Source organism: Anser brachyrhynchus (assembly GCF_964034855.1).
Source record: "Anser brachyrhynchus genome assembly, chromosome: 3".
In the NCBI taxonomy this organism is placed as follows: domain Eukaryota; kingdom Metazoa; phylum Chordata; class Aves; order Anseriformes; family Anatidae; genus Anser; species Anser brachyrhynchus.
The window spans coordinates 14,999,956-15,013,859 of record NC_137696.1 but is presented as its reverse complement, the minus strand read 5'-3'; positions in this window follow the sequence as shown (position 1 = coordinate 15,013,859).

The window sequence follows — 13,904 nt, the reverse complement described above, 5'->3', positions numbered from 1 at the left end:
TGTTATTTGAATCATGGGTGAAGCTAGGGAGAGGATTTGAACCTCTGGGGAAAGGGCTTAAGCCTTCTGCACTTGCCGGGCTCTGCCACTCTAGCTGGTCCTTTTCTAGGATTGAAAGTGGTGGGGGAAGGCCCTCTTCACGGTTTAGTTGGTTTCACTGCTTAGAGGGGGGGGGGCGTGCTTGTGGTATTGGCCCCACTTTCCCGGTCCTTTCGTACTGGGGAGAGTGTGTCATAGATAGAAACCGACCTGGATTGCTCCGGTCTGAACTCAGATCACGTAGGACTGTTAATCGTTGAACAAACGAACCCTTAATAGCGGCTGCACCATTAGGATGTCCTGATCCAACATCGAGGTCGTAAACCCCCCTGTCGATATGGGCTCTTGAGGGGGATTGCGCTGTTATCCCTGGGGTAGCTTGGTCCATTAATCAATTATATTGGGTCTGGTCACTGTTAGCACTTTGAGGGGTAGCTCTAGGTAAAGAGGTATGGTCTTGTTTTTGGAGGATTTGTTCTCCTCCAAGGTCGCCCCAACCGAAAAATATCGACCAGGCTCTGCGATGGTAGTGGCCCCAGTGGGGTTGATTGAGGATTCGCGGTGGTCGTTGATTTTTAAGTTCCACAGGGTCTTCTCGTCTTATGTTCACATCCCCGCTTTTGCACGGGGAGATCAATTTCACTGATTATCTGTGAGAGACAGTTAAGACCTCGTTTAGCCATTCATACAAGTCTCGATTTATGGGACAATTGATTGCGCTACCTTTGCACGGTTAGGATACCGCGGCCGTTAAACCTAAGTCACCGGGCAGGCATCACCTTCAATACTTGTTTAATTTGCTGAAGGCTATGTTTTTGGTAAACAGTCGGGCCTTATTAATTTGCCGAGTTCCTTTCACAGATTTTAATCGCTCTTATAGGCGCTCCTGAGTCGGGTTAACAGGGTTAGTTAATACGTGGTCTTGTAGGGGTTTTTGTATCTGTCTAGGTCTGTTAATAATGTTTCTATGTAAGCTTGCGCCGTTAGAGGGGTGTGGCCCTGTACATGAGGGGCCTAGGATGATTCCTAGGATTGTTATGAGGATGGCAGCGGTTTTGGTGATAAGGGGTATGGTTATTGGGGGGGTTTTGGTTGGTGTGATGAAAGAGGTAATGATTATTCCTGCTGTAATGCTGCCTAGGGCGAGTCGGGTTAGGGGGGCGGTGATTAGTGGGTTGTTTTCGTTTATTGATACTATTGGGGGGATTCGGGTTTGTCCAGCTTGGACTAGGATGGTTATGCGGATGCTGTAGGTTGCGGTGAATGCTGTGGCTATAAGGGTTAGGAGTAGGGCTCAAGTATTTAGGTATGATGTGTTTAAGCTTTCGATGATGAGGTCTTTTGAGTAGAATCTGGCTAGGAATGGGGTTCCTATCAGCGCCAGGTTTCCGATGGTTAGGCAGGAAGTAGTGACTGGGAGTATTTTCTGTAGGCCTCCTATCTTTCGGATATCTTGTTCTCTGTTTAGGTTGTGGATGATAGACCCTGAGCATAGGAATAGTATGGCTTTAAAGAAGGCATGGGTTGAGATGTGTAGGAAGGCTAGTTGTGGGAGGTTTAGTCCGATAGTGACTATTATTAGTCCTAGTTGGCTGGATGTTGAGAAAGCAATGATTTTTTTGATGTCATTTTGGGTTAGGGTGCATGTGGCAGCGAATAGGGTTGATAGAGCACCTAGGCATAGGCAGGCAGTTAGGGCTGTCTGGTTGGTGGCTAGCAGGGGGTGCATGCGGATGAGCAGGAAGATTCCGGCTACTACTATGGTACTGGAGTGCAGTAGGGCTGATACTGGGGTGGGGCCTTCTATTGCTGCGGGCAGTCATGGGTGGAGTCCAAATTGGGCGGATTTTCCTGCGGCTGCGAGGATTAATCCTATGAGGGGGAGGATTGGGGTTTGGTGGGGGTGTACGGCTTGTTGGATCTCTCAGGTGTTGAATGTTGAAGCTAGTCATGCTATGCTCAGGATCAGTCCGATGTCTCCGATTCGGTTGTAGATTACGGCTCGTAGGGCGGCGGTGTTGGCATCTGCTCGGCCTTGTCATCAGCCGATGAGAAGGAAGGACATGATTCGTACTCCTTCCCAGCCTACGAATAGGAGGAATATGTTGTTTGCGGTTGTTAGGAGGAGTATGGCGACTAGGAATGTCAGTAGGTAGGTGAAAAATTTTGTTACGTATGGCTCTGAGGCCATGTATCATATGGCGAATTGTAGGATTGATCATGTTACAAATAGGGCGATTGGAAGAAATGTTATTGAGTATTGGTCTATTTTTAGGCTCAGGGGGATTTTAAAGTTTATAATGAATTTTCACTCCCAGTGGCAGGTGACAGATTCTACTCCCGAGTAGATGAATGCGGTTGTAGGGGCTAGGCTAATTAGGAATGCGGTTTTAACAGCGCGGGTGGTGGCTTGTGGGGTGTTTTTAAAGTTTTTAAATAGAAATGGCAGGATGATTGGGGTTAGGAGGATTGTCAGCGTGAGTAGTGTGAGGGAGTTGATTAGTAGTGTGGGGTTCACTACTTTTACTTGGATTTGCACCAAGATGGGTGGTTCCTAAGACCAGTGGATTGCTGTTATCCTTTAAAAGTAAGGGGGCTGAGGTTTTAGGCTCAGATGTAAGAGTTAGCAGCTCTTGTTGGTTAAACCCTCCCCTCGGCAGGTAAGAAGGTTTGAACTTCTATTCTTAGAATCACAGTCTAATGTTTGGTTTAAACTATACTTGCATGAGGGGATTCCGGAGATCAGTTCGGGTTTGAGGATTAGGAGGAATATTGGGATAATGTGGAGTGTTATGAGCAGGTGTTCTCGCGTGGTTGAGTTTTGCATAGATGTGATGTGGGAGGGGATTGAGCCTCGTTGGGTCATTAGTAGTATGAATAAGGTGTAGGAGGCGGTTAGTAGGGTTGCGATTCCTGTTAGGATGATCGTGAAGGCAGATCAGTTGAATAAGGTGATTATAATGGTTAGCTCTGCTATGAGGTTTGTTGTTGGGGGTAAGGCTATGTTTGTTAGATTGGCCAGCAATCATCAGGTAGCTATGAGTGGTAGGAGAGGTTGTAGGCCTCGTGTGAGTAGTAGAATTCGGCTGTGCGTACGTTCATAGTTTGTGTTGGCTAGGCAGAATAGTATGGAGGAAGTTAGTCCATGGGAAATTATTAGGATCATTGCCCCTGAGAATGATCAGTGGGTTTGGATTATTCCTGCGGCGATAACTAGGCCTATGTGGCTAACGGATGAATAAGCGATTAGTGATTTTAGGTCTGTCTGTCGTAGGCAGATTGAGCTAGTCATTAGGGCGCCTCATAGGGCCAGGGTTAGGAAGGGGTAGTGCAGGAGGTTGGACAGTGGGCCCATAAATAGAGTGACTCGTATAATTCCGTATCCTCCTAGCTTTAGTAGTAGGGCGGCGAGGAGTATTGAGCCTGCGATGGGTGCTTCTACGTGGGCTTTTGGCAGTCAGAGGTGTAGGCCGTATAGTGGGGCTTTTACTATGAATGCTATGAGCAGTGCTAGACCTGATAGTATTCCTGTCCATGAGGTGGATAGGGTTGGGTGGGTTAGTTGTAGGGTTGGCAGGTGCAGGGTGCCAATTTTCACGTATAGGTGTATGATTGTGATTAGCAGGGGTAGAGAGCTTACTGGCGTGTAGAATAGCAGGTAGATGCCAGCGCTTAGGCGTTCTGGTTGGTTCCCCCATCGGGTGATTAAGATTAGGGTGGGAATGAGGGTTGCTTCAAATGAGATGTAAAATAGTGCTAGTTCTGTGGTGGAAAAGGCTAGTAGGATGAATGGCTGGACTGCGACTAAGGTTGAGATAAAGATTCGTTTGCGTTGTAGGGGTTCTTGTTGCAGGTGGTTTTGGCTTGCTATGATTATGAGTGGGAGTAGTCAGCAGGATAGTACTAGGAGGGGGGATGAGATTTGGTCAATTCCTGTTCAGTTGGATAAAAATTTGTAGGGGTAGTAGGTTGGGATTAATCACTGTAGGCTTAGGGCAGCGATTAGGAGGCTGTATAAGGTGGTGTTAGTCCATAGAAATTTTGGTGGAGACAGCAGGGCTGTTGGAAGAAGTATGATTGTGGGTAGGATGATTTTTAGCATTGCAGGAGGTTTAGGTTGTGTAGATGGTCGGAGCCATGTGTGCGGGTGGAGGCTACTAGGATGGCCAGGCCTGTGCCCGCCTCACACGCTGAGAAGGTTAGCATGAGAATTGGTACCATGGTGAATGAGGAGACTTGGTTTTCGATGGATCATATTGATAGGCCTACGAATATCGATAATATTATGCTTTCAAGGCATAGTAGGGCGGATACTAGGTGGGTTCGGTGGAAGGCTAGTCCTAGTCCGCTGAAAATGAAGGCTGAGTAGAAGCTTAAATGTAGGGGCGACATAAGAAAGTTACAGGGTTGGCTGTAATCTGCTGGGTCGAAACCAGCTATCTTTTTGGTTAGACTAACTTTCTGTTATTCTGCTCATTCTAGGCCCCCTTGAATTCACTCGTAGGCCAGTCCGAGTGTTAGGAGAAGGAGGATCACTACAGTTCAGGTGAGGGTCATTAGGGGGGATTGGAGTTGGACGGCTCATGGCAGGGGGAGTAGGAGGGCGATTTCTAGGTCGAATAGGACGAACAGGATGGCTACTGAGGAAGAATCGGACTGAGAATGGTAATCGAGCAGATCCAAGTGGGTCGAATCCACATTCGTACGGTGAGAGTTTCTCTGAGTCGGGGTTTATTTGGGCGAGTCAGAAGTTTAATGCGGTTAGGGCGGCGCTTAGGATTGATGATAGGGCGAATATGAACATGAGTGCGTTCATTGCTCTCCTCTGGGTTTATACCAGATTCTAGAGATTGGAAGTCAATTGTAATTAATATACTAGAAGAGCAAGATCCTCATCAGTAGATGGTTATGTAGAGGAATAGTCAGATGACGTCTACGAAGTGTCAGTATCAGGCTGCTGCCTCGAATCCGAAGTGGTGGTCTGATGTAAAGTGGAACTTGATCAGTCGGAAGAGGCAGACGGTCAGGAAGGAGGATCCGATGATTACGTGGAGTCCGTGGAATCCAGTGGCAACGAAGAAGGTAGATCCGTAGACGCTATCGGCGATTGAGAATGGGGCTTCGTGGTATTCTATTGCTTGTAGGGCTGTGAAGTAGAATCCCAAGAGGATCGTTAGGGTTAGGGCGTGGATGGCATGTTTTCGGTTTCCTTCTGTGATGCTGTGATGGGCTCACGTTACGGTAACGCCTGAGGCTAGTAGGATGGCTGTGTTTAGTAGGGGGACTTCTATCGGGTTGAGTGGTTTAATTCCTGTTGGGGGTCATTGGCCTCCTAGTTCTGGGGTTGGGGCCAGGCTCGAGTGGAAGAACGCTCAGAAGAACCCTAAGAAGAAGAATGCTTCGGATGTGATGAAAAGGATTATGCCGTATCGTAGGCCTTTTTGGACTGTGGGAGTGTGATGGCCTTGGAAGGTGCTTTCTCGTACAATGTCTCGTCATCATTGGAGTATTACTAGGAGTATTGAGATGAGGCCTAGGGTTAGTAGTATGGATGAGTTGTAGTGGAATCACATGATTAATCCTGAGGTTGTGAGTAGGGCGGCGGCTGCCCCGAAGATTGGTCAAGGGCTTGGGTCAACTATGTGGTATGAGTGTGCTTGGTGTGCCATTAGATGTTTTCTTGTAAGTATAGGCTTAGAAGGAGCACGAAGACGTAGGCCTGGATTATGGCTACTGCTACTTCTAGGATGGTTAGGAGTAGTAGGATGATTATTGTTAGGATGGATACTGCAGGAAGGGTGGGTATTAATGCAATGGAGGCTGTAGAGATGAGTTGGATGAGTAAGTGTCCTGCTGTAAGGTTGGCTGTAAGGCGGACTCCGAGGGCTAGGGGGCGGATTAGTAGGCTGGTTGTTTCGATCAGGATTAGTGCGGGGATCAGGGGTGTAGGGGTACCTTCGGGTAATAGGTGGGCTAAAGAGGCTGATGGTTGGTTTCGTAGGCCTGTTAGTAGTGTGGCGAGCCATAGTGGGAAGGCTAGGGCTATGTTCATAGATAGTTGGGTGGTTGGGGTGAATGTATATGGAAGGAGGCCTAGAAGGTTGATTGTAAGAAGTATGATTATTAGGGATGTAAATATTATGGCTCATTTGTGGCCATTTTTGTTGAGTGGGACTATTAGTTGTTTTGTGATTAGGTGAAGGAGTCATGTTTGGATAGTAGAAAGGCGGTTGTTGATTCATCGGTTGTTTGGGGACGGGAATAGTAGGGCTGGGAAGAGTAGGGATAGTAGGATTAAGGGGATGCCAAATAGATTGGGGCTGGAAAATTGGTCAAAGAAGCTTAGGTTCATGGTCAGGATCATGGTGTGGGTTTGGTAGTGAGGGAGGTCTTATTTGATGGGGGGTTGGTTGTGGTGAAGGCTAGTAGTTTTGGTTGGATGAGGAGTGCTAGGGTTAATCAGGTTATAATTATGATTGAAAATCATGGTGCGGGGTTAAGCTGTGGCATATCATTAAGGAGGGGGAAGTCCCTCTTTGGCTAGCTTAAAAGGCTAGTGCTGTTGCATAGCTTCTTAATGATTAGGATGATGATAGAAGGGACGATCAGGCCTCGAAATGTGGGAGTGGGGTTGATTCTACTACAATGGGTATGTAGCTGTGATTAGCCCCGCAAATTTCTGAGCATTGTCCGTAAAAAATCCCAGGCCGGGTGGTAATGAATGAAGTTTGGTTTAGTCGGCCTGGGATTGCGTCTGTTTTAACTCCGAGCGTTGGGACTGCTCAGGAGTGGAGTACGTCTCCTGCAGTAATGATCACGCGGATGGGGGATTCTATTGGGATAACTACGCGGTGGTCAACTTCTAGCAGTCGGAAGTGGCCGTTGGGTAAGTCTGGGGTGGGCACTATGTAGGAGTCGAATGATAGGTCTTTGAAGTCTGTGTATTCGTAGCTTCAGTATCATTGGTGGCCGATGGCTTTTAGGGTGAGGTCTGGTTCATCGATTTTGTCCATTATGTAGAGGATTTGTAGGGATGGGAGGGCGAGGAGTACCAGGACGATAGCAGGTAGGATTGTCCAGATCAGCTCTACTTCTTGGGCGTCTACAGCATTGGACGAGAGTTTTTCTGTTAGTATGTGGGCTAAAAGGTAGAGAACTAGGCTGCAGATAGCTAGGGCAACGATTAGGGCGTGGTCGTGGAATTCAACGAGTTCTTCTATGATGGGTGATGAGGCGTCTTGGAATCCTAGTTGGGAGTGGTTGGCCACATGAGATGTACAGGATTTTTACCTGTGATTTAGTCTTGACAAGGCTATGTAATTGGTTTACTAACGTCTCATAAGAAAGAAGCATGAGCGGTTAATGCAGTTGGCTTGAAACCAGCATGTGAGGGTTCGATTCCTTCCTTTCTTGTACTTGGACGAAGGCCGGTTCCTCGAAAGTATGGTATGGGGGAGGGCAGCCGTGGATTCATTCAACGTTTGTGGTAGTTAGTTCTGGTTGTAGGACTTTTCGTTTGGCCGAAAAGGCTTCTCAGATGATGAATATTAGTATGATTACGGCTACTATTGAGATTAGGGAGCCGATGGAGGAAATGGTGTTTCATAGTGTGTAGGCGTCGGGATAGTCCGAGTATCGTCGGGGTATTCCTGCTAGGCCTAGGAAGTGCTGGGGGAAGAACGTTAGGTTTACTCCTGTAAATATTACCCCGAAGTGGGCTTTTGCTCATGTTTGGTGTAGGGTAAACCCAGTGAGTAGTGGGAATCAGTGAGTAAATCCTGCTAGAATGGCAAAGACGGCGCCTATGGATAGGACGTAGTGGAAGTGGGCAACTACGTAGTACGTGTCGTGCAGGGCGATGTCTAGGGAAGAGTTTGCAAGAACGATTCCTGTTAATCCTCCGATGGTAAATAGGAAGATAAATCCTAGAGCTCATAGTATTGGGGGGGTCTCATTTGATTGTTCCTCCGTGCAGGGTGGCTAGTCAGCTAAATACTTTGATTCCGGTAGGGATGGCAATGATTATAGTGGCTGATGTAAAGTAGGCTTGGGTATCAACGTCTATTCCTACTGTAAACATGTGGTGAGCTCAGACGATGAATCCTAGGAAGCCGATGGATAGTATGGCTCAGACTATTCCCATGTAGCCGAAGGGCTCCTTTTTGCCTGAGTAGTACGTGACTACGTGTGAGATGATTCCGAACCCCGGTAGGATCAGAATATAGACTTCTGGGTGTCCGAAGAATCAGAATAGGTGTTGGTACAGGATTGGGTCTCCTCCTCCAGCGGGGTCGAAGAATGTGGTGTTTAGGTTTCGATCAGTTAGTAATATTGTAATACCGGCGGCGAGTACGGGGAGTGATAGAAGGAGTAGGATGGCGGTAATTAGTACGGATCAGACAAATAGTGGGGTTTGGTATTGTGAGAGTGCGGGGGGTTTTATGTTGATGGCTGTGGTGATAAAGTTGATGGCCCCAAGGATGGAGGAGATACCGGCTAAGTGGAGTGAGAAGATAGCCAGGTCTACTGAAGCTCCGGCGTGGGCAAGGTCACCTGCTAGGGGAGGGTAGACAGTTCAGCCTGTGCCGGCGCCAGCTTCTACAGTGGATGAGGCTAGTAGGAGGAGGAATGATGGGGGGAGGAGTCAAAAGCTTATGTTGTTTATTTGCGGGAATGCTATGTCGGGGGCACCGATTATGAGGGGGACTAATCAGTTGCCGAATCCTCCGATCATGATGGGTATGACTATAAAGAAGCTTATTACAAAGGCGTGAGCGGTAACGATTACATTGTAAATTTGGTCGTCGCCTAGGAGAGTTCCTGGTTGTCCTAGTTCTGCGCGGATTAATAGGCTGAGTGCGGTGCCGACTATTCCTGCTCATGCCCCGAAGATGAGGTACAGGGTGCCAATATCCTTATGGTTAGTGGAAAATAGTCATCGGTTGATGAAGGTGACGGGTAAGATGGCTGAGTGTTGAAGCGTTAGGCTGTAGTCCTTTTTACAGAGGTTTAATTCCTCTTCTTATCGGCTCTGTAGTGAAATTCATGTTGAGTTGCAAGCTCATCGATGCGCACTAGGGTGCGTCAGGGTCTTTGTAGGCAGAAGCCAATTGGTTTAGGCATTTAGCTGTTAACTAGAGTTTTGTGGGATCGAAGCCCATCTGTCTAGGGAGGCTTTAGCTTAATTAAAGCGTCTGACTTGCATTCAGAAGATACAGGTTAATATTCTGTAAGTCTTAATGTGCAGAAACTAAGAGGGTTTAACTCTTATTTAAGGCTTTGAAGGCCTTCGGTTTGGGGTGTTATCCTAAGTTTCTAGACAATGGCATGTATTATTGGGGACAGGGGAAGTAAGAGGATTGATAGTGAGGCAAGGACCGCAGTAGGTGTGCTTGGGGCTTTGCTAGTGTATCATTGTTTTATGTGGTTAGAGGAGTTGGGGGGAAGGGTAATTGTTGAGTGGTATGCGAGGCGTAGGTAGAAGAAGAGGCTGAGCAGTGATAGCATGGCAATTGCCATGGCTGCTGGTGTTATTTCCTGTTTAGTTAGTTCTTGGATGATAAGTCACTTTGGTATAAAGCCTGTTAATGGGGGGAGGCCTGCTAGGGATAAAAGTACTAGTATTAGGGTGGCGTTTAGCACTGGGGTTTTTGTTCATGAGGTTGTGATCATGGATAGGTTAAGGGCTTTGATTTTGTTAAGGGCTAGGAATACGGCTGATGTTATGATTGTGTATAGGTAGAAGGTAAGTAAGGCCAATTTGGGGCTGTAAACTAGGATGATGGCGATTCAGCCTAAGTGGGAGATGGACGAGAAGGCTAGGATTTTGCGTGTTTGTGTTTGGTTCAGTCCTATTCAGCCTCCTAGTGCTGTTGAGGCTAGGGCCATGGCGGTGAGTAGAGCTGGGTCGAGGGATTTGGATGTTAGTAGGAGCAGGGTTAGTGGGGGGAATTTTATGAGGGTTGAGAGTAGCAGGGCTGTTATTAGTGGCGATCCTTGTAGTACTTCTGGGAATCAGAAGTGAAATGGCACTAGGCCCAGTTTAATAGCGATTGCTGCTGTCAGTAGTAGACAGGAGGTTGGGTGGTTTATTTGTGTGATGTCTCATTGGCCGGTGACTCAGGCATTGGTTATGCTAGAGAATAGGACCAGGGCGGAAGCAGCTGCTTGGGTTAGGAAGTATTTCGTTGCGGCTTCTACTGCTCGTGGGTGGTGGGATTTGGCAATTAGGGGAATGATGGCTAGTGCGTTGATCTCCAGTCCTGTCCAGGCCAGAACTCAGTGGTTGCTGGAAATTGTGATTGTGGTGCCCAAGATGAGGCTGAAGGTTATGATTGGGGTCGCGTAAGGGTTCATTAGTAGAGGAGGGGGTTAAACCATCATTTTCGGGGTATGGGCCCGATAGCTTGATTAGCTGACTCTACTAGAAAATAATATAAGGGAAGTATGGAGAATTTTGATTTCTCTTGTGTGGGTTCAATTCCTACTTTTCTAAGGTCAACAGGAAATGAGAGGGCTGTTATACCTCTATGTTCACTTTATCATAGTGACCCTTTGTAGTTCAGGCACATTTCCTTATGTAAGGAGGTAGGCCTGCATAGCAGATAGGTATGCTGATGTGTCAGAGGCACAGAGCTAGTGTGAGGGGTAGGAAGTTTTTTCATAGTAGGTGCATTAGTTGGTCATATCGGAATCGTGGGTATGAAGCTCGGACCCATAAGAAACCAGAAGATAGTAGGAGGACTTTTGTGGCTAGGATGACGGGGAATAGTTCTGTGGGTGGCCCTAGGGCGCTTGGGTTTAGGAATATGATGGCTGTAAGTGTATTTATTAGCATAATGTTCGCATATTCAGCTAGGAAGAATAAGGCGAAGGGTCCTGCGGCGTATTCAACGTTAAACCCTGAGACTAGCTCAGATTCACCCTCTGTGAGGTCAAAAGGAGCTCGGTTTGTCTCTGCTAGGGTGGATACGTATCATATTATTGCTAGGGGTCATGAGGAGAAAATGAAGTATAGAGGCTCCTGTGCGACGGCAAAGGAGCTGAGTGTGTAGCTTCCGCTTAGTATGATTATTGATAGCAGGATTATGGCCAGTGTCACTTCGTATGAAATGGTCTGTGCTACTGCCCATAGGGCTCCGATTAGTGCGTATTTTGAGTTCGAGGCTCAGCCTGATCATAGGACTGAGTAGACGGCTAGGCTTGACATGGCTATTAGGAAGAGAACTCCGAGGTTTAGATCTGCTAGGGGAAATGGGAGTGGTAGTGGTGCTCAAGTGGTGAGGGCTAGGACAAGGGCTAGTATTGGTATCAGAATGAATAGAAGTGGGGAAGAGGTAGAGGGTCGGATGGGCTCTTTGGTAAATAGTTTCAGTCCGTCCGCAAATGGTTGAAGTAGGCCAAAAGGCCCGACAACGTTAGGGCCTTTGCGGGATTGTATGTAGCTTAGGATTTTCCGTTCTGCTAGGGTTAGGAAGGCTACGGCAATCAGGATTGGGATGATGTATAGGAGGGATATAACGAGGCAGCTTAGTGTTGTTATTTGAATCATGGGTGAAGCTAGGGAGAGGATTTGAACCTCTGGGGAAAGGGCTTAAGCCTTCTGCACTTGCCGGGCTCTGCCACTCTAGCTGGTCCTTTTCTAGGATTGAAAGTGGTGGGGGAAGGCCCTCTTCACGGTTTAGTTGGTTTCACTGCTTAGAGGGGGGGGGGCGTGCTTGTGGTATTGGCCCCACTTTCCCGGTCCTTTCGTACTGGGGAGAGTGTGTCATAGATAGAAACCGACCTGGATTGCTCCGGTCTGAACTCAGATCACGTAGGACTGTTAATCGTTGAACAAACGAACCCTTAATAGCGGCTGCACCATTAGGATGTCCTGATCCAACATCGAGGTCGTAAACCCCCCTGTCGATATGGGCTCTTGAGGGGGATTGCGCTGTTATCCCTGGGGTAGCTTGGTCCATTAATCAATTATATTGGGTCTGGTCACTGTTAGCACTTTGAGGGGTAGCTCTAGGTAAAGAGGTATGGTCTTGTTTTTGGAGGATTTGTTCTCCTCCAAGGTCGCCCCAACCGAAAAATATCGACCAGGCTCTGCGATGGTAGTGGCCCCAGTGGGGTTGATTGAGGATTCGCGGTGGTCGTTGATTTTTAAGTTCCACAGGGTCTTCTCGTCTTATGTTCACATCCCCGCTTTTGCACGGGGAGATCAATTTCACTGATTATCTGTGAGAGACAGTTAAGACCTCGTTTAGCCATTCATACAAGTCTCGATTTATGGGACAATTGATTGCGCTACCTTTGCACGGTTAGGATACCGCGGCCGTTAAACCTAAGTCACCGGGCAGGCATCACCTTCAATACTTGTTTAATTTGCTGAAGGCTATGTTTTTGGTAAACAGTCGGGCCTTATTAATTTGCCGAGTTCCTTTCACAGATTTTAATCGCTCTTATAGGCGCTCCTGAGTCGGGTTAACAGGGTTAGTTAATACGTGGTCTTGTAGGGGTTTTTGTATCTGTCTAGGTCTGTTAATAATGTTTCTATGTAAGCTTGCGCCGTTAGAGGGGTGTGGCCCTGTACATGAGGGGCCTAGGATGATTCCTAGGATTGTTATGAGGATGGCAGCGGTTTTGGTGATAAGGGGTATGGTTATTGGGGGGGTTTTGGTTGGTGTGATGAAAGAGGTAATGATTATTCCTGCTGTAATGCTGCCTAGGGCGAGTCGGGTTAGGGGGGCGGTGATTAGTGGGTTGTTTTCGTTTATTGATACTATTGGGGGGATTCGGGTTTGTCCAGCTTGGACTAGGATGGTTATGCGGATGCTGTAGGTTGCGGTGAATGCTGTGGCTATAAGGGTTAGGAGTAGGGCTCAAGTATTTAGGTATGATGTGTTTAAGCTTTCGATGATGAGGTCTTTTGAGTAGAATCTGGCTAGGAATGGGGTTCCTATCAGCGCCAGGTTTCCGATGGTTAGGCAGGAAGTAGTGACTGGGAGTATTTTCTGTAGGCCTCCTATCTTTCGGATATCTTGTTCTCTGTTTAGGTTGTGGATGATAGACCCTGAGCATAGGAATAGTATGGCTTTAAAGAAGGCATGGGTTGAGATGTGTAGGAAGGCTAGTTGTGGGAGGTTTAGTCCGATAGTGACTATTATTAGTCCTAGTTGGCTGGATGTTGAGAAAGCAATGATTTTTTTGATGTCATTTTGGGTTAGGGTGCATGTGGCAGCGAATAGGGTTGATAGAGCACCTAGGCATAGGCAGGCAGTTAGGGCTGTCTGGTTGGTGGCTAGCAGGGGGTGCATGCGGATGAGCAGGAAGATTCCGGCTACTACTATGGTACTGGAGTGCAGTAGGGCTGATACTGGGGTGGGGCCTTCTATTGCTGCGGGCAGTCATGGGTGGAGTCCAAATTGGGCGGATTTTCCTGCGGCTGCGAGGATTAATCCTATGAGGGGGAGGATTGGGGTTTGGTGGGGGTGTACGGCTTGTTGGATCTCTCAGGTGTTGAATGTTGAAGCTAGTCATGCTATGCTCAGGATCAGTCCGATGTCTCCGATTCGGTTGTAGATTACGGCTCGTAGGGCGGCGGTGTTGGCATCTGCTCGGCCTTGTCATCAGCCGATGAGAAGGAAGGACATGATTCGTACTCCTTCCCAGCCTACGAATAGGAGGAATATGTTGTTTGCGGTTGTTAGGAGGAGTATGGCGACTAGGAATGTCAGTAGGTAGGTGAAAAATTTTGTTACGTATGGCTCTGAGGCCATGTATCATATGGCGAATTGTAGGATTGATCATGTTACAAATAGGGCGATTGGAAGAAATGTTATTGAGTATTGGTCTATTTTTAGGCTCAGGGGGATTTT